This window comes from Dendrobates tinctorius, unplaced genomic scaffold (assembly GCF_039654945.1).
Source record: "Dendrobates tinctorius isolate UK_male_01 unplaced genomic scaffold, ASM3965494v1 ptg000008l, whole genome shotgun sequence".
Taxonomy (NCBI): Eukaryota; Metazoa; Chordata; class Amphibia; order Anura; family Dendrobatidae; genus Dendrobates; species Dendrobates tinctorius.
In genome coordinates, this window is record NW_027361676.1 from 59,979,521 (window position 1) to 59,998,398 (window position 18,878).

Genomic DNA, 18,878 nt, shown 5'->3' on the forward strand with positions numbered 1-18,878 from the left:
GGCGGAAACTCTGACAGAAGTTGGGCCCACTATTCTTGGGGTGGGTAGGATGTGCAATGGTCCAGTTTGCACCTTTGTCCCACCCTCCACCCGGTTCTCCAAGTGTGCTGTGACAGATATTTATCATCCTTGTCCACAACAACTGGTCCAGGTATCTGTTGTTAGGTGGACCTTCCTGATTCAGGGATTCAGAAAGAGAATTGGAGGGATCCAATGGCTGGATATCCTTAAAGACAAAAATGTCCAGGAAGGATGGGAAATCTTGAAAAATGAAATTCTCAATGCACAGTTGTTAACAATTCCGAAAAGAGGGAAGAATAGGAAGCATTTAAGGAAACCAGGATGGATGAACACAGAACTTAAGCACATGCTAAAAAGGAAGAAAAAAATGTTTATAAAATGGAAAGAGGGAGGCATATCTAAAGAAGAATATAATGCTGTCTGCAGAACCTGCAGGGCACAAATCAGATTATCTAAAGCTGAAAATGAACTGAGGCTTGCAAGAGATGTCAAAAGCAATAATAAAGGATTTTGGGGATATGTCAAAAGTAAAAGAAAAGTCAAAGATGCTATAGTATTTTTACAGGATGAAAATGATGAAATGGTAAGACAGGATGTTGAGAAGGCTGAACTTTTAAATTCCTATTTTGCATCTGTTTTCTCTCAGAAAGGAAATGCAACATCAACTGTTATTCACTGTCCTATTAAGGGAATAGAAGAATCCAGGATATCTATAAACAGAAAGATAGTGAGGAAACACTTAGCTAACCTAAATGAATTCAAGTCTCCAGGTCCAGACGAATTACACCCCAGAGTACTGAAGGAGATAGCAGAAGAAATTTTTGAACCCCTCTCCATAATCTTTGAAAATTCTTGGAGAACAGGAGAAGTGCCAGAAGACTGGAGAAGAGCAAATGTTGTTCCTATCTTCAAAAAGGGGAAGAAGGTGGACCCAGGCAACTATAGGCCGGTGAGTCTGACTTCTATACCAGGAAAGATCTTTGAACAACTTATTAAACAACATGTATGTCAATACCTGGATAAGAATGAAGTGATTAAACAGAGTCAGCATGGGTTTGTAACTGATAAGTCATGTCAGACTAACTTAATTTCCTTCTATGACGGTATCACTGATTGGGTGGATCAAGGAAATGCTGTAGATATAGTATATCTTGACTTCAGCAAAGCATTTGACAAAGTCTCTCATACAATCCTTATTGAAAAAATGACTAAGTATGGAATGGACAAGGCAACTGTTAGGTGGATTCATAACTGGCTTAGTGATCGGACCCAAAGAGTGGTCGTAAATGGCTGCACATCCAGTTGGAAGAATGTCTCAAGTGGGGTACCACAGGGCTCTGTCCTGGGCCCTGTATTGTTCAACATCTTTATCAACGATTTAGATGAAGGAATTGAGGGTAAACTGATTAAATTTGCTGATGACACAAAGCTAGGAGGGATAGCTAATACTAGAGAGGAGAGAGAGAGGATTCAAAAAGATTTAAATAAACTGGAGAAGTGGGCAGCAACTAACAGAATGGTTTTTAACAGGGAGAAATGCAAAGTACTACATCTGGGCAATAAAAATGAAAAAAGCATATATAGAATGGGAGGAATAGGGCTAAGTGACAGCACATGTGAAAAAGACTTGGGTATACTAATAGATCACAGACTGAATATGAGTCAACAGTGTGATGCAGCAGCAAAAAAGGCAAATGCAATTCTAGGATGTATTAACAGAAGCATACAGTCTAGATCACGTGAAGTCATTATTTCCCTCTACTCCTCTTTGGTCAGACCTCATCTGGAATATTGTGTCCAGTTTTGGGCACCACATTTTAAAAAAGACATCAACAAACTGGAGCAAGTTCAGAAAAGAGCGACCAGAATGGTGACCGGTCTGCAAACCCTGTCTTATGAGGAAAGGTTGCAGGATTTGGGAATGTTTAGTTTGCAAAAGAGAAGACTGAGAGGAGACTTAATAGCTGTCTACAAATATCTAATGGGCTGTCACATTGTAGAAGGATCAACTTTATTCTCATTTGCACAAGGAAAGACTAGAAGCAATGGGATGAAACTGAATGGGAAGAGACACAGATTAGATATTAGAAAAAACTTTTTGACAGTTAGAGTGATCAATGAGTGGAACAGTCTGCCACGAGAAGTGGTGAGTTCTCCTTCAATGGAAGTCTTCAAACAGAGGCTGGACAGACATCTGACTGGGATGATTTAGCGAATCCTGCTTTGAGCAGGGGGTTGGACCAGATGGCCCAGGAGGTCCCTTCCAACTCTATGATTCTATGATTATGGCATTTGTGAGAGCACGGTTTAAATTGTTTAACACGTGCTTGCGTAATCAGACAAAACAGTGGGGAAAATGGCCTGGTGCATGCTGGGTAGGAGGCAGCAGAAAATGTTTGGATTACTGCTATCCAAAACCAAATGATTTTTCAACTTATAAACAATGAGCTTTGAGTTCAAATCCCAGCAATCGAACTTAATTTTTTTTTTGTTATTTTAAACTAAAACTATGTGTGATGCAGATGCTTCACCCCTTTACCCTTAGGTTATAGATTATTTTGTTAGAAGACAGGAGGGTAATTAGAATGTCAGATAATATAAGTGGAATGCAGATGCTTCACCCTTAGGCTATAGATTATTTTATTACAAGTCAAGAAGATAATAAGAATGCCAGATATTAAAAGTGAGTTGAAAAATCATTTGGATTTATATTTTGACATATAATATGTGACTTTCTTCACTCATCAAAGTGAAACATCTCTGGAGTTAGAGTGCATTAGTCAAGAAAACAAAGTTTACTTTCAACTGGGCTTGAACTTACATTTGCTATTCCATAAACCATGCATTTAACCACTCAGCCATTAGCTCAACTGTCAGTGAATGCATTTCTTTCCTTCACTTATGAGATGATCCATTCAAGTAATGTATTAAGGGTATCAGAAAAACCTTTTGATTTTGATGTTTGAATGTTTCATGTATCAGAGCCATGTATCAGAGTCATGTATCAGAGTCAGGTATCAAAGTCAGGTATCAGAATCAGGTATCAGAGTCAGGTACCAGGCAGAGTATTTTTGATGTCTGACTTTGATATATGATCATATCCTAAAATGGACACTGTAGGCTTGATGCGTGCTTGGTAGCAGGCAGTAGGAAATATTTGGATTACTGCTTTGCATAGTGCACTTAATGCCTTTTTAAGTGGACTAATGAGGACAGCAGAAGCCAGGTTCTAACCACAAATGCAGCAGGGAAATGCAGTGGGTACGGAAAGTATTCAGACCCTTTAAATTTTTCACTCTTTGTTCCATTACAGCCATGTGGTAAATTCAAAAAAGTTCATTTTTTTCTCATGAATGTACACTCAGCACCCCATCTTGACTGAACAAAATGTAGAAATTTTTGCAAATTTATTAAAGAAAAACTGAAATATCACTTGGTCATAAGTATTCAGACCCTTTGCTCAGACACTCATATTTAAGTCACATGCTGTCCATTTCCTTTCGATCCTCCTTGAGATGGTTCTGCAGTACTCAAGGTTCCTAAGAGCACAATGGCCTCCATATGCCTTAAATGAAAGAAGTTTGGAACCACCAGAAGTCTTCCTAGACCTGGCCGTCCAGCCAAACTGAGCAATCATGGGAGAAGAGCCTTGGTGAGAGAAGTAAAAAAGAACCCCAAGATCACTGTGTCTGAGCTCCACAGATGCAGTAGGGAGATGGGAGAAAGTTCCACAACATCAACTATCAATGCAGCCCTACACCAGTAGGGCCTTTATGGCAGAGTGGCCCTAAGGAAACCTCCCCTCTGTGCAAGACATATGAAAGCCCACATAGAGTTTGCCCAAAAAAGATGAAGGACTCCCAGACTATGAGAATTAAGATTCTCTGGTCTGATGAGATGAAGATAGAACATTCTGGTGAAAATTCTAAGTGGTATGTAAGGAGAAAAACAGGCACTAGAGTTGAGAGAAACGGATCGGTCAAATTCAAAAGTCGCCTACTTTCGATAAAGTCGAGTTTCACTGATCGAAACCTGACCATAGCGTGAGGTCGGTCATGAGGTCGCCGACTCGAGCGCCAAAGTCACGTTTCTCATAATGCTTCCAGCGCCTTTTCTCAGCCAATGATCAAGGACGCACACTGTGGGCAACGCGATGACATAGGGAACGGCCACCAACATCTTAGAGATGGGCTTTGCATTGGTTGGCTGGCTTTGTGTGGTGTCACAGTGGCTATAAAAGCCCTGAACACCGACCGTCATCTTACTTCTGCCGATCTTCGCATAGGGAGAGGTTGCCGCTGCTCGTTCTCAATAGGGAGAGTGTTTAGGCAGGAAAAAAAAACTGTGCTTCTGCTGATAGCGATTTTCACTGTACAACTCAACAGTTACTGTGCAGTGACAGGGGAGGATATTTGTGTGTGCAGCAGCTCTGGTGGTTATTAGGCTGCCTTATAAGGCTGCCTGATAGCTGCATTGCTGTTTGCACACTGCTGTGCAGACTGCTTTTTTCAAAGCAAAAATATTTTAATTCCTTTTGTCTGCACAGTTACCGAGCGTTCATTTTTTCACACTTTTGTGTGCAGCAGCGCTGGTGGTTATTAGGCAGCCTTATTAGGGTCCCTGATAGCTGCACTGCTGTGTGCACATTGCTGTGAAGACTGCTTTTTTCAAAGCAAAAATACCTGTATTCCTTTTGTCTGCACAGTTAGCGTGTGTTCAATTTTTCACACACCATATAGAGGTGTACGCTCCTCACACATTACCGTGTACCGGCTGGTATCACGGACAAATACATGCTATCTGTGTGTGACTCTGTAAAAAGATAAACGGAGATTTTTATTTTTCCATACATACACCGCATAAAGCTGTCCACTTATCAAACAGTATTGTATATCTGCTGTTTGTATGGCGGTCAAATCTATACAGAGACAGCGTGTGTGTGTGACTCCATTAAAAAATAGCCGGAGATTTAACATTTTTCTATACATACACCGTATCGAACTGTCCGCTTGTCAAACAGTATCCTATATCTGTTGTTTGATTACGGTCAAATCTATAGAGAGACAGCGTGTGTGTGTGTGTGTGAGTCCATAAAAAAATAGACAGAGATTTAAAATTTTCCATACATACACCGTATAGAGCTATACGCTCCTCACACACTACCGTGTACCAGCTGGTATCACGGACAAATACATGCTATTTGTGTGTGACTCCGTAAAAAGATAGACAGAGATTTTCATTTTCCCATACATACACTGTATAGACCTGTCCGCTTGTCAAGCAATATTGTATATCTGCTGTTTGGATTACGGTCAAATCTATACAGAGACAGCATCTGTGTGCGACTACGGAAAAAAATAGACGTAGATTTTCATTTTTCCATACCTACACCCTATAGAGCTGTACGCTCCTCACACACTACCATGTACCAGCTGGTATCATGGATAAATACAAGCTATCTGTGTTTGACTCAGTAAAAAAATAGACGGAGATTTAAAATTTTCCATACATACACCATATACACTCACTGGCCACTTTATTAGGTACACCATGCTAGTAAGGGGTTGGACCCCCTTTTGCCTTCAGAACTGCCTCAATTCTTCGTGGCAGAGATTCAACAAGGTGCTGGAAGCATTCCTCAGAGATTTTGGACCATATTGACATGATGGCATCACACAGTTGGCGCAGATTTGTCGGCTGCACATCCCTGATGCGAATCTCCCGTTCCACCACATCCCAAAGATGCTCTATTGGATTGAGATCTGGTGACTGAGGAGGCCATTTGAGTACAGTGAACTCATTGTCATGTTCAAGAAACCAATCTGAGATGATTCGAGCTTTATGACATGGCGCATTATCCTGCTGAAAGTAGCCATCAGATGTTGGGTACATTGTGGTCATAAAGGGATGGACATGGTCAGCAACAATACTCAGGTAGGCTGTGGCGTTGCAACCATGCTCAATTGGTACCAAGGGGCCCAAAGAGTGCCCAGAAAAAATTCCCCACACCATGACACCACCACCACCAGCCTGAACCGTTGATACAAGGCAGGATGGATCCATGCTTTCATGTTGTTTACGCCAAATTCTGACCCTACCATCCGAATGTCGCAGCAGAAATCGAGACTCATCAGACCAGGCAACATTTTTCCAATCTTCTACTGTCCAATTTCGATGAGCTTGTGCAAATTGTAGCCTCAGTTTCCTGTTCTTAGCTGAGAGGAGTGGTACCCAGTGTGGTCTTCTGCTGCTGTAGCCCATCTGCCTCAAAGTTCGACGCACTGTGCGTTCAGAGATGCTCTTCTGCCTACCTTGGTTGCAACGGGTGGCAATTTGAGTCACTGTTGCCTTTCTATCAGCTCGAACCAGTCTGCCCATTCTCCTCTGACCTCTGGCATCAACATGGCATTTCCGGCCACAGAACTGCCGCTCACTGGATTTTTTTTCTTTTTCGGACCATTCTCTGTAAACCCTAGAGATGGTTGTGCGTGAAAATCCCAGTAGATCAGCAGTTTCTGAAATTCTCAGACCAGCCCTTCTGGCACCAACAATCATGCCACGTTCAAAGGCACTCAAATCACCTTTCTTCCCCATACTGATGCTCGGTTTGAACTGCAGGAGATTGTCTTGACCATGTCTACATGCCTAAATGCACTGAGTTGCCGCCATGTGATTGGCTGATTAGAAATTAAGTCTTAACACACAGTTGGACAGGTGTACCTAATAAAGTGGCCAGTGAGTGTACAGCTGTCCGCTTCTCTAACAGTATCGTATATCTGCTGTTTGGATTACGGTCCAATCTATACAGAGACAGCGTGTGTGTGTGTGAGTCCGTAAATACATAGACAGACATTTTCATTTTTGCATACATTGTAAAGAGCTGTCCGCTTCCCTAACAGTATCGTATATCTGCTGTTCTCTTTATGGTCACATCCAGAGTTGAGCGATACCGTCCGATACTTCAAAGTATCGTATCGGATGGTATCGGCCGATCTTTAAAAAAAGTATCGGTATCGCCGATTCCGATACCGGAAGTCCCATTCAAGTCTATGGGACTTCCGGTATCGGAATAAGAAAAACCCTTTCCTGCCCTTGTACAGCCTCTCTGGGGTCTGTACGGGCCTTTCGGGGGGCTGTGCCGGCCTGCCAGGGGGTCTGTGCAGGCTCCGGTGGTCTGTGCCGGCCTGCCGGTGGTCTGTGCAGGCTCCGGGGGGCTGTGCCGGCCTGCCGGGGGGCTGTGCCGGCCTGCCGGGGGGCTGTGCAGGCTCCGGGGGGCTGTGCCGGCCTGCCGGGGGGCTGTGCCGGCCTGCCGGTGGTCTGTGCAGGCTCCGGGGGTCTGTGCAGGCATCGTCCGATGGGACTACAAGTCCCATCGGGCGATGCCTGCTACCATGACAGTGATTGACACATTAGCCAATGATGGGACAGTAGTAGTCCCATCATCCGGCTAATGTGTTAAATGTAAAAAAAAAAAAAAAATTACATGCTACATACATACAACATGCATACTACATACATGCTACATTCATACTACATACTACATACATGCTACATTCATACTACATAAATACTACATGCAACATACATACTACATATATACTACATGCATGCTACATACATACTGCATGCTACATACATACCACATATATACTACATACATACTACATGCATGCTACATGCTACATACATAACACATATATACTACATGCATGCTACATACATACTACATGCTACATACTACATATATACTACATGCATGCTACATACATACTACATATATACTACATGCATGCTACATACATACTGCATGCTACATGCATGCTACATACATACTACATACATACTACATGCTACATACATACTACATATATACTACATACATACTACATACATACTACATGCATGCTACATGCATGCTACATACATACCACATACATAACACATATATACTACATGCATGCTACATACATACTACATGCTACATACATACCATATACATACTACATGCATGCTACATACATAATACATGCATGCTACATACATACTACATGCTACATACATACTACATGCATGCTACATACATACTACATGCTACATACATACTACATATATACTACATGTATGCTACATACTACATGCTACATACATACTACATATATACTACATGCATGCTACATACATACTGCATGCTACATGCATGCTACATACATACTACATACATACTACATGCTACATACATACTACATATATACTACATACATACTACATACATACTACATGCATGCTACATGCATGCTACATACATACCACATACATAACACATATATACTACATGCATGCTACATACATATTACATGCTACATACATACCATATACATACTACATGCATGCTACATACATACTACATGCTACATACATACCATATACATACTACATGCATGCTACATACATACTACATGCATGCTACATACATACTACATGCTACATACATACTACATATATACTACATGCATGCTACATACATACTACATGCTACATACATACTACATATATACTACATGCATGCTACATACTACATGCTACATACATACTACATATATACTACATGCATGCTACATACATACTACATGCATGCTACATACATACTACATGCTACATACATACCACATACATACTACATATATACTACATGCATGCTACATACATACTGCATGCTACATGCATGCTACATACATACTACATACATACTACATGCTACATACATACCACATATATACTACATACATACAATACATTCATACAATACATACATAGACATACAGTACATATAACATAGAGTAACATACTTACCAATACTTGTCACATTGTTCCCCGAAGCCATTGTCTTTTCCGGAATAAATATTAACATAACAAACCACAAAAATACTCACCCACGATCCGAAGCAGTCCACGAGTGTGTCCCACGACGATCTTGGGTAGAGAACTGCAGCATCAGCTGTTGCTGCCGTTCTCTACGGGCTGCAGGAATCCAATGACGGAAGGTAGGTATCCTTCCGCACTGTATTCCTCCGCCACTTAAAAAAAAAAAGTCCCTAGTCTCACTTTATGCCATTGCTGTGTGGGAAATTCCCACACAGCAATGGCATAAAGTGAGACTAGGGACTTTTTTTTTTTAAGTGGCGGAGGAATACAGTGCGGAAGGATACCTACCTTCCGTCATTGGATTCCTGCAGCCCGTAGAGAACGGCAGCATCATCTGATGCTGCAGTTCTCTACCCAAGATCGTCGTGGGACACACTCGTGGACTGCTTCGGATCGTGGGTGAGTATTTTTGTGGTTTGTTATGTTAATATTTATTCCGGAAAAGACAATGGCTTCGGGGAACAATGTGACAAGTATTGGTAAGTATGTTACTCTATGTTATATGTACTGTATGTCTATGTATGTATTGTATGAATGTATTGTATGTATGTAGTATATATGTGGTATGTATGTAGCATGTAGTATGTATGTAGTATGTATGTAGCATGCATGTAGCATGTAGTATGTATGTAGCATGCATGTAGTATATATGTAGTATGTATGTAGCATGCATGTAGTATATATGTAGCATGTATGTAGTATGTATGTGGTATGTATGTAGCATGTAGTATGTATGTAGCATGCATGTAGTATATATGTAGTATGTATGTAGCATGTAGTATGTATGTAGTATGTATGTAGTATGTATGTGGTATGTATGTAGCATGTAGTATGTATGTAGCATGCATGTAGTATATATGTAGTATGTATGTAGCATGTAGTATGTATGTAGTATGTATGTAGTATGTATGTGGTATGTATGTAGCATGTAGTATGTATGTAGTATGTATGTGGTATGTATGTAGCATGTAGTATGTATGTAGCATGCATGTAGTATGTATGTAGCATGCATGTAGTATGTATGTAGTATGTATGTAGTATGTATGTAGCATGCAGTATGTATGTAGCATGTATGTAGTATGTATGTAGTATATATGTAGTATGTATGTAGCATGTAGTATGTATGTAGCATGCATGTAGTATATATGTAGTATGTATGTAGCATGCATGTAGTATGTATGTAGTATGTATGTAGCATGCAGTATGTATGTAGCATGTATGTAGTATGTATGTAGTATATATGTAGTATGTATGTAGCATGCATGTAGTATGTATGTAGCATGTAGTATGTATGTAGCATGCATGTAGTATGTATGTAGCATGTATGTAGTATGTATGTAGTATATATGTAGTATGTATGTAGCATGTAGTATGTATGTAGCATGCATGTAGTATGTATGTAGTATTTTTTTTTTTTTTTTTTTTTAACATTTAACACATTAGCCGGATGATGGGACTACTACTGTCCCATCATTGGCTAATGTGTCAATCACTGTCATGGTAGCAGGCATCGCCCGATGGGACTTGTAGTCCCATCGGACGATGCTTGCACAGACCCCCGGACATCAGCACAGCCCCCCGGCAGGCCGACACAGCCCCCCAGCAGGCCGGTACAGACCCCCACAGGGTGCACAGACCACCGGCAGGCCGGCACAGCCCCCCGGCAGGCCGGTACAGACCCCGGGCAGTCCACACAGCCCCCCGGCAGGCCGGCACAGCCCCCCGGCAGGCCGGCAGAGACCCCCGGAAGGCCCGAAATGACGGCGCATCATGATACGCACACACCGCGCATCATGATGACGTCAGGCCGTCAATCAACTGAACTTCCGATTCCGATGCCGAATTCCGATATTGAAAAAATATCGGAAGTCGGTATCGGAATTCCGATACAGCAAGTATCGGCCGATACCCGATACTTGCGGTATCGGAATGCTCAACACTAGTCACATCTATACAGAGTCATCGTGTGTGTGTGAGACTCCGTAAATACATATACGGACATTTCCATTTCTCCATACACCGTATTAAGCTGTTCGCTTCTCAAACAGTATTGTATATCTGCTGTTCGTTTTACGGTCACATCTATACAGAGTCATTGTGTGTGTGAGACTCCGTAAATACATATACGGACATTTCCATTTCTACACACACAGTATTGAGCTGTCCGCTTCTCAAACAGTATCGTATATCTGCTGTTCACATTACGGTCACATCTATACAGACACAGAGTGTGTTTGTGAGACTCCAGAAATAGATATACGGACATTTCCATTTTTCAATACACTGCATAGAGCTGTCCGCTTCTCATACAGTACCGTATATCTGCTGGTTGTATTACGATCAAATACATACTGCCAGAGCATCTGTGTGTGACTTCGGAAACAAATATATGGAGTTTGACAGTTTCACCAAAAACGTAAATAGCTGTACACTTGTAATACAGTACCGTGTATCTGCTGGTTGGATTACTGTCAAATACATACTGGAAGAGCGTCTGTGAGTAACGAAATATATATGGAGATTTAAATTTTTCCATACACCTTACACAGCTCTACGCTCCTCATACAGTACCATATCTCTGGTGGTAGTTTTGGTACATTTTCCCAAACACGCAGAAGTATGGTGGAAAAGGCCGTGTACGTGGGTGTGGGGGCGCAGCTGGTACTGATGGTGGTGGTGGTGCATCTGCTGGTTATGGCAAAAGCACAATAGCAGCTAAGACATGAGTTGTTGAGCCTGCTTCATCGTCTGGCACAAGAAGGCCTTTAAGGTTCCCTTTTCTGGGAGTAGATAAACCGCTTTTAAAGCTGGAGCATCAGGAACAGGTTTTGGTTTACATTACCGAAACAGCCTCCAGCTCTATAGCCTCCTCTTCTTAAGTTACAAATACTGCAAGCACAGTCTTCAGTGCAGGCTTCTGGTCAGGAGCAACACCTTTCCTTGATTCCTTCACCCATACCAAAAGTGAAGGATGCCGCAGCACACACTTCAGATTACTCCATGGAGCTCTTTCCACATACCATGCCAGGGTTATCAAGTCAAATCCTGAATTCCCCAGTCAAGATGAATCTGACATGGAGTGCACTGATGCACAGCCACTGCTAGATGATTCTGCTGGTACATTCACCCAGAGCAATACATTTGCCTCGCAGTCTGGTGAGCCTGAATCAAACCCTGATGAAACTCAAGTGCCCCTTCCCGCATACTATACCACCTTACAAGGTGGCACAGAGGAAGGTGCAGATGATATTGAAGAGGAGGTGATGGATGACCCAGTTCGCATCCATTGGGGGAAGAGGGTGCTGCTGGCAATAGCTCAGAAGAGGAGAAGGAGCCACAGCAAGGCATCAACATCAGAGCAGCAGTTATCTGGCAGGCCCATAGCTGTACCAAAACTAGTTGAAAAAACAAAAAGAGTTGCAGGACAGCTTGGCAAGACGGTCAAATTTGCACACCGTGCAAGCCCTGAAAATTGATATAGTAGGAAGAGTGCAGTGTGGCACTGTTTTGACCAAAATCCTATTGATGAGGCAAAGATTATCTATAAGAAGTGTGGAAAGACCTTCAGCTTAGGTAAAAATCTCAGAAATTTAAACACCAGTTGCATGCTTAGACATTTAACCACCATGCACTTGCAAGCGTGGACGGACTACAAAACCTCAGGTAGCACATGTGCACCTGCTCCAATTGAAGGTATTCAGCCACGCTCCATTGCTTCTCCCACTGAAAGGCCACCGCTAAGCACACCACCAGCAAGAAATGTTGAGGTGTCGTCGCAAGGCCAAAGCAGTCAGGTAATCACAATGTTTTTGCAAAAAAAGACTGAATCTAGGCCATCACCGACACCACCATCACCATCACCAACCCCCTCTCAGTCCTTAATGTCCACCACTAGTTCCCCCCTATGCAGCTCTCAAGTCCAGCTCACCCTACCAGACACTCTGAGTAGGACAAGAAAGTACTCATCCTCTCATCTGCGTACACTGGCTTTGAACGGCTACATTGCCAAACTGATCTCATTAGAGATGATGCCCTTTTGTTTGGATGAAAGCAATGCTTTCCGAGAGCTCATGGCCTACGCTGTCCCACGCTATGACCTACCCAGTCGGAATTTCTTTTCTCGAAAGCCATCCCTGCCCTCCACCTGCATGTGAAAGACCACATTGTCCATGCACTCAAACAATCAGTGAGTGGAAAGGTGCACCTCACAACAGATGCATGGGCCAGTAGGCATGACCAGGGCCGTTACGTGTCCATCACTGTGCACTGGGTTAATGAGGTGGATGCTGGCTCCACAGGGGACAGCGGCGGTGGAACAGTGCTGCCTAGCCCATGGTATAGGAAACAGTTGGCTGTAGGCATTCGACCCTCCTTCTCCTCCTCCAGAAGCGAAAGCTCGTCGACAGAGCACAGCCGCACAAGCACTCCATCCGCTGTTGCCAGTGTTGCACGCGAGGGGTCCCACTATCGAACAGCTAGCAGTAAGCGGCAGCAGGCTGTTTTAAAGATGATGTCTTTGGGTTACAAAAAACACACTGTGGAGGTACTGGCCGACTACTTGCATTGACAAACTGAGTCATGGCTGGGCAGTCTACATCTTGAGCCAGGCAAGATAGTAAGTGATAACGGCCGGAATTTTGTGGCAGCCATAGCCCTTGCAAAACTCAGATACATACCTTGCCTGGCTCACACCTTGAACCTGGTGGTGCAGTGCTTCCTAAATAATTATCCAGAGTTAACAGCCCTGCTCAATAAGCTGCGAAGACTGTGCTCGCACATCCGTCGCTCGCCTGTACACTCCAGTCGTATGCAGAAGCTGCAGCGATCGCTCCACCTCCTGAAGCACCGCCTAGATATAGACGTTGCAACAAGGTGGAACTCCACCATGCACATGGTTGAGAGGCTGTGCGAACAGAGGCAGGCTGTAATGCATTTGTGGGAGGATACATGGGCAGACAGTTTGAGGGAATACATGGAATGGTCGGGTGTGCAGTGGTCAAAGCTGAAAGACCTCTGCAAAGTCCTTCAGTGCTTTGAGGAATGCACATGGCTGGTAAGCGCAGACGACGCCATCATAAGCATGAGCATCTCACTTATGCGTCTTCTCATGCAAACTTTGACGCACATTAAGGATCATGCGTCTGCAGCAGAGGAGGAGGAGGAGGGAAGCCTTGATGACAGTCAGCCGTTGTCAGCGAGGGCAACTGACCTGGATGAGATGGAGGAAGAAGAGGAAGAGGAGGAGAAGGATGAGGGGGATGATTATTTTGGGGATGAGGATGCTTCTCAGGGGTCAAAAGATAATGTTGGCATCTCAAGGTCAGGTCCAGGGTTTGTGCGTGACTGGAGGGATGTGGATTTCCAAGAAAGTGCTCCTCCACCCACCACTGGCAGTGCATCATTGACACCTGGAACATTGGCCCACATGTGTGATTATGCCTTGCTGAACCTAAAAGGGACCCCGGTATTGCCAAAATGATGAACGATGACGACTACTGGTTGGCCAGCATCCTGGATCCACGCTATAAAGGCAAATTACACAACCTCATGCCACAGGAGAGCCTAGAGATAATATTAGCTAGCAAACAAGCAGGTCTGGTAAACCGTTTGTTGGAGGCATTCCCAGCACACAGCAGCAGTGCTGGTTCTCCCACGAGCCATAGAGGTGAAAATGGAAGAGGTGTTCGTGGTGCACACAGCCGAAGTGGCGTTGGAGACAGGGGTTTCATGACCATGTTGTGGACTGATTCTTCAAGTACCTCTCACACGACTGCTAATGCAGAATCAATTGCAAGTGACAGGAGACAGCAGTTTTCAACTATGGTTACAAACTACTTCTCCTCCCATATCGATGTTCTCCCTCACAGGTCATTCCCTTTTGACTATTGGGCCTGTAAACTGGACACCTGGCCTGAATTGGCACAATATGCCTTACAGGAGCTCGCTTTCCCTGCTGCTAGTGTGTTATCTGAAAGAGTCTTCAGTGCTGCTGGATCAATCCTCACAGAAAAAAGGACCTGTCTGTAGACTCAAAACATTGATGATCTAACCTTCATTAAAATGAACCATGCATGGGTTTCAAAGGATTTTGTCCCACCTTCCCTTGATGACACATAGGTGACAATAAAAATGTCTCACTTTTGTCCTCCTCTTCCTCGTTCTTCTCCACTTCCGCCATTTGCAGCGGCTGAATGTACAGCCTACACATCAACATATGCCATTTTTTCAACCACAAAAAGAAGGCACAGAATGACAAACATGCAGAAATGCCCTGCAGCAAAACATATAACAGTGATCAGCAAGTGCTGGTAAAAAGATGACAACAAATACAGGGTATTTAGTCGATACGTTTTTTTGCAAAAAAATGTATACCAAGCTACTCCACCTCATCAAGGTAACCCTTAATGGAGCAGTCCCTATCTAATGTATTTAAAACCTGAACATGTGAATAATGTCTAAATTAACAGGATTCAGACAGGCGCTTCATAGTATGGGTACATGGTGTAAGACAGCTCTTTATGTGCATGTCGCACAAGAGAGGGGTGGGGTCTCTCAAACCATGCATAAGCAAGGAGAAAATAGATTAAAAAATGTGAACAAGTCGGTCGGACAATGTTCACACCACCCACTGACTAAAACACAAAAAGACACAGAATGACAAACGTGCAAAAATACTGCAGTCGACTAAATACCCTGTATTTATTGTCATCTTTTTACCAGCATTTGCTGATCACTGTTATATGTTTTGCTGCAGGGTATTTCTGCACGTTTGTCATTCTGTGTCTTCTTTTTGTGTTTTAGTCAGTGGGTGCTGTGAACATTGTCCAACTGACTTGTTCACATTTGTGCATGTCACATGTGTTTTTAATCCATTTTTTCAACCACCCTAACTGGGTAGCCCCCCATGGCCGGGGTCACCAACTGGCACACCCGGGCAAGTGCCATTGCCCTGAACAGGTGGGTGGTCCCACTCTTGGGCAATGGCACTGGCACAGGGCCCCTTGTAGTACAATAAAGTGTCTCTGACGGTGGCGGGGCACACTGGCGTACTATGAGGGGCCCTGTGCCAGTACTGCCGCCCACGAGTGTGCCCCCCTGCTTGCTCAGGGCCCTGGCACTTGCAAGACTTACCTCTCCCTGCTCCTCGGCTGTGTAGTCTGGCCAGCTAAATCTTTCACGGGGACAGGCACTACAACTTTGTAGAATTGATCGATGATGGTTAAAACGTATCTATGGCCAGTCCTGCTGGGCTCTACCTTCAGATGATCAATGGCTACCATTTGTAATGGACGTCGACTTACAGTCAGATGCAGGGGTGCTTTATGATCAGCTTTCATAGTTTTCCTAGTCACATACGTGTGACATTCCTGCCACCATTTTTCAATGTCTCCTCTAATGGCAATCCAATAGAATCGCCTATGGCCTGTGGCTTCTGTCTTTTGCACTCCAAAGTGAACAGACAGATCATGATAGGCAGTGAGGACCATGTGTACATCTCTCGCTGTGATCACAATTTGATGGAGATGAGCAATGGTGATGGGATCCACGCTACTGCGATCCAGCAACCCTTTTTTCTCAAAGAGCCATTTTCGCAGTCTGCACAGACAAATTCATTGAGGGTCAGCATCGCCTCTGCAAATTCTCCTGGGAGGTTTTCCCGTGATTAGTAATTTCCAAAATTTCTGCAATCACTTGACTTTCCTTCTGGACTTGTATCCATCTAGTTTCCTGTAGCGGAGAGTCAGGACTGGCTTCCTGACACTGGGATGAAACTGAATGGGAGGAGACACAGATTAGTTATTAGAAAAAACTTTTTGACAGAGTGATCAATGAGTGGAACAGGCTGCCACGAGAGGTGTTGAGTTCTCCTTCAAAAGAAGTCTTCAAACAGAGGCTGGACAGATATCTGTCTGGAATGATATAGTGAATCCTGCTTTAAGCAGGGGGTTGGACCAGATGGCCCAGGAGGTCCCTTCCAACTCTACGATTCTATGATTCTATGATTCTAAATATATACGAATATTTAAAAGTACCACAACACTGTATACTGTTGTACGCTTCTAATACATTTCCCTTTTTCTAATTTTTATATTCTGGTGTAATCCGTACTGAGCCTGTGAGAGTTTGTGTCAGACTCTGCAAAACTATAAGAAGATTTAAAATGACACCAACACTGTATGCAGCTGTACGCTTGTAATATATTACCCTTTTTGGACTTTTTATATTCTTGTCTAATCCATACTGAGCTTGGGAGTGTATTTTTCCGACTCCGGAAATATAGACTGATATTTCCAATTGCCCCTGGACTGGATACACCTTGTATCTGCTGATACAGTACCTTTTTTCAACTTGTTTGAGTACGGTTAAGTCAATACTGACTGAGTGAGCGGGTGTGGTTGACTCATGAAATCTGGTGGTTGGAAAAAATAATGGAAACACATGGAAACATTAACAAAACTTAGGTTAACATGGTGTAGTTCCACCTTTTGCAGCGATTACAGCCTCGATTATCTGAGGTATGGATTCATACAAGGTGTGAATTGTTTGCAAAGGAATTGTAGCCCATTCTTCAGTTAAAACACCATCCAATTCTTTGAGCGACAATGGTGGCGGAAATCAACGTCTAACTTGAATCTAGAAAATCTGCCATAAATGATCAATAATGTGGAGGTCTGGGGATTGTGGGGGACAGATGAGATGCTCAACTTCATTACCGTGTTACTCGTGCCATGCTTTAATGATTCGAGCTGTATGAATTGGTGCATTATCATCGTGAAAGATGGCGTTCCCCTCCGGGAACAGTGTTTGATCCACAGGATGCACTTGGTTGCCCAAAATGCCTAAAAAATCATGGTTGTTAATTCTTCAATTAAGGGATATCATTGGCCTGGTGTATCTCCACGAAATATCACCCCAGATCATCACAGAACATCCGCCATGTTTTACGGTTGGGAGAAGGCAGTCTGGATTGAATGCTTCTTTAGGCTATCTCCAAACGTACACTCGGCCGTAGGTTGTAAATAGGGTAAATGATGATTCGTCTGAGAATATAAAATGTTTTCACAGCTCAAGAGACCTTTTCTGTAGGTTTCTACACCACTCTAAACGCATGGAAACATTTGTCATCGAGAGAAGCGTTTTTACAACTGCAGCGATTCCGTGGAATCCAGATTTGTGCAGCTCGCGACAAACTTTTTTCGTGGAAACTGTGTTCTATAGGTGTTCATTGACCTCTGCATTGCTTTTCTGAGCATTGGTCTTGCCATCCTCTCTCCAAATTTGCTTTACAGTCCGACAGTAACTCTCTCAGTCAACTTCGACTTTCGGCCAGACCTGTGCTTTGCTATGGACGTTTTTCCTTCTCTTTCAAACGCAGTCATTACTTTGGAGACAGTACCGCTTGACACGCCAAGCATACGGTCACTTTCTGCTACACTAGCGTCTGCCATATCAGCATCAACAATTTGGGCTCTTTGAAAATCAGAGAGGTCTGCCACTGGTATATGTTTTTCCTCAATGTTCTTAGAATTATGCAAAACAAACATTTAAGTTACATACACATATCACATGACACAAATAATCAACTACAAATCATTAACATATGTCACGGTTTGCATGTTTATAACATGTTTGAAGATTATGATGACAACACGTTAGGTGTTTGGTTGCATTATTTTGTACAACCCCTGTATATAAGGAGTGTGTATAAAAGCCCTCACTGCCGACCGCCATTTTTCTTCTGCCCATCTTTACAGTAGGGAGAGGTTGCTGATGCTGTTTATGATTTGGGAGACACTTATATAGAAGAACTTGGCACACACACGTGAATGATTGCAAGTGAAAAGGGAGTGTTTTTAATAAGATACAGTACATACAGTATGTACTGTATCTTATTAAAAACACTCCCTTTTCACTTGCAATCATTCACGTGTGTG

The 18,878-nt window shown here is 43.1% G+C and overlaps 1 long non-coding RNA gene across 1 annotated transcript in view; it reads left to right on the forward strand.

The window, feature by feature from the left end:
• LOC141092017 (uncharacterized) overlaps positions 1 to 18,878 on the forward strand; it is a 1,925,499-nt gene that overhangs the window by 220,430 nt on the left and 1,686,191 nt on the right. The gene's annotated exons all lie outside the window — the stretch shown is intronic.